We start from the raw sequence: 3540 nt of genomic DNA, 5'->3' as shown, positions 1-3540 counted from the left end.
GAAATTATAAATCAATTTCATCAAGCTGGTTTTGCTGATGAAATATGTAGTTTAGGACATGATTCTGCACAATATATGTCTAATTCAGTGTAATCCCATTACAGATTTATAAGATATAGCCATTCGGTGAAACAGTGCTTATCTCACCGAGTTGAATCGTTTTTGATTCGGAGTGGAAATTATAAATGAATTTCAGCAAGCTGGTTTTTGCTGTTGAAATATGTTGTTTAGGACATGATTCTGCAAAATATATGTCAAATTCAGTGTAATCTAGCAACAAGTAAAAAAAATATAGCCATTCAGTCAAAAAGTGCTTATCTCACCGAGTTGAAACATTTTAGGTTAGGAGTGGAAATAACTGATGAATTTCATCAAGCTGGTTTCTGCTGTTGCAATATGTTGTTTTGGACATGATTCTGCACAATATATGTCAAATTCAGTGTAACCCAGCTACAAATTCAAAAGATATAGCCATTCGGTCAAAAAGTGCTTATCTCACCGAGTTGAATCGTTTTTGATTCGGAGAGGAAATTATAAATGAATATCATCAAGCTGGTTTTTGTTAATGAAATATTTTGTTTAGGACATGATTCTGCAAAATATATGTCAAATTCAGTGTAATCCAGCTACAAGTTCATAATATATAGCCATTCGGTCAAAAAGTGCTTATATCAATAAGATGATGCGTTTTTTATTAGGAGTGGAAATAACAAATGAATTTCATCAAGCTGGTTTCTGCCGTTGAATGAAGTTTTTTAGGGCTTGATTCTGCACAATATATGTCTAATTCAGTGTAATCCCATCAAATATTCATAAGATATAGCCATTTTTTCAAAAAGTGCTTATCTCACCGAGTTGAGGCGTTTTTTATTCGAAGTGGATATAAGTAATGAATTTCACCAAGCTGGTTTCTGCTGATGAAATATGTTGTTTAGGACATGATTCTGCACAATATGTGACAAATTCAGTGTAATCCAGCAATAAGTTCAAAATATATAGCCATTTTTTCAAAAAGTGCTTATCTCACCGAGTTGATGCGTTTTTTAATAGGAGTGGAAATAACTAATGAATTTCAGAAAGCTGGTTTCTACTGTTGAAATATGTTGTTTAGGACATAATTCTACACAATATATGTCTAATCCAGTGTAATCCTATTACAGATTCATAAGATATAGCCAATGTTCAAAAAGTGCTTATCTCACCGAGTTGAGGCATTTTTTATTCGGAGTGGAAATAACTAATGAATTTCATCAAGCTGGTTTCTGCTGTTGAAATTTATTTTTTAGGACATGATTCTGCACAATATATGTCAAATTCTGTGTAATCCAGCAACAAGTTCAAAAGATATAGCCATTCGGTCAAAAAGTGCTTATCTCACCGAGTTGAAGCGTTTTTGATTAGGAGTGGAAATAACTAATGAATTTCATCCAGCTGGTTTCTTCTGTTGAAATATGTTTTTTAGGACATGATTCTGCACAATATATTTCAAATTCAGTTTAATCCAGCCCCAAGTTCAAAAGATATAGCCATTCGTTCAAATAGTGCTTATCTCACCAAGTTGAAGCGTTTTTCATTAGGAGTGGAAATAACCAATGAATTTCATCATGCTGGTTTTTGCTGATGAAATATGTTGTTTAGGACATGATTCTGCACAATATATGTCAAATTCAGTGTAATCCAGCTACGAGTTCAAAATATATAGCCATTCGGTCATAAAGTGCTTATCTCACCGAGTTGATGCGTTTTTTAATAGGAGTGGAAATAACTAATGAATTTCAGCAAGCTGGTTTCTACTGTTGAAATATGTTGTTTGGGACATGATTCTGCACAATATATGTCAAATTCAGTTTAATCCCATCACAGGTTCAAAGATATTATAAATTCGTTCAAAAAGTGCTTATCTCACCGAGTTGAAGCGTTTTTGATTCGGAGTGGAAATAACAAATGAATTACACCAAGCTGGTTTCTGCTGTTGAAATATGATGTTTAGGACATGATTCTGCACAATATATGTCTAATTCTGTGTAATCCGCTCACAGATTCATAAGATATAGCCATTTGTTCAAAAAGTGCTTATCTCACCGAGTTGATGCGTTTTTGATTAGGAGTGGAAATAACTAATGAATTTCATCAAGCTGGTTTGTGCCGTTGAATTATGTTGTTAAGGACAGGATTCTGAACAATATATGTCAAATTCAGTGTAATCCAGCAACAAGTTCAAAAGATGTAGCCATTCGTTCAAAAAGTGCTTATCTCACCGAGTTGGAGCGTTTTTGATTTGGAGTGGAAATAACCAATGAATATCATCAAGGCAGTTTCTGCTGTTGAGATATGTTGTTTAGGACATGATTCTGCACAATATATGTCTAATTCTGTGTAATCCCATCACAGATTCATAAGATATAGCCATTTGTTCAAAAAGTGCTTATCTCACCGAATTGAGGCGTTTTTGATTCGGATTGGAAATAACTAATGAATTTCATCAAGCTGGTTTCTGTTGTTGAAACATTTTTTTTATGACATGATTCTGCACAATATATGTCAAATTCTTTGTAATCCAGCTACAAGTTCAAAAGATATAGCCATTCAGTCAAAAAGTGCTTATCTCGATAAGTTGAAGCGTTTTTGATTATGAGTGGAAATAAGTAATGAATTTCATCAAGCTTGTTTTTGCCGTTGAATTATGTTGTTTAGGACATGATTCTGCACAATATATGTCAAATTCAGTGTAATCCAGCTACAAATTCAAAAGATATAGCCATTCGGTCAAAAAGTGCTTATCTCACCGAGTTGAAGCGTTTTTGAATAGGAGTGGAAATAACTAATGAATTTCACCAAGCTGATTTCAGCTGTTGAAATATGTTGTTTAGGACATGAATATGCACATTATATGTCAAATTCAGTGTAATCCAGCAACAAGTTCAAAATATATAGCCATTCGGTCAAAAAAGTGCTTATATCAATAAGATGATGAGTTTTTTATTAGGAGTGGAAATAACAAATGAATTTCATCAAGCTGGTTTCTGCCGTTGAATGAAGTTTTTTAGGGCTTGATTCTGCACAATATATGTCTAATTCAGTGTAATCCCATCAAATATTCATAAGATATAGCCATATTTTCAAAAAGTGCTTATCTCACCGAGTTGAGGCCTTTTTTATTCGGAGTGGATATAAGTAATGAATTTCACCAAGCTGGTTTCTGCTGTTGAAATATATTTTTTAGTACATGATTCTGCACAATATATGTCAAATTCAGTGTAATCCAGCAACAAGTTCAAAAGATATAGCCATTCGGTCAAAAAGTACTTATCTCACCGAGTTGAAGCGTTTTTGATTAGGAGTGGAAATAACTAATGAATTTCATCCAGCTGGTTTCTTCTGTTGAAATATGTTTTTTAGGACATGATTCTGCACAGTATATGTCAAATTCAGTTTAATCCAGCCCCAAGTTCAAAAGATATAGCCATTCGTTCAAATAGTTCTTATCTCACCAAGTTGAAGCGTTTTTCATTAGGAGTGGAAATAACCAATGAATTTCAT

Source organism: Fistularia commersonii, unplaced genomic scaffold, assembly GCF_037954325.1.
Source record: "Fistularia commersonii isolate RoL2024-O1a breed Wild unplaced genomic scaffold, RoL_Fcom_v1.0 HiC_scaffold_37, whole genome shotgun sequence".
NCBI lineage: Eukaryota > Metazoa > Chordata > Actinopteri > Syngnathiformes > Fistulariidae > Fistularia > Fistularia commersonii.
The sequence above is the reverse complement of the archived record's forward strand: the minus strand, read 5'-3'. Positions refer to the sequence as shown.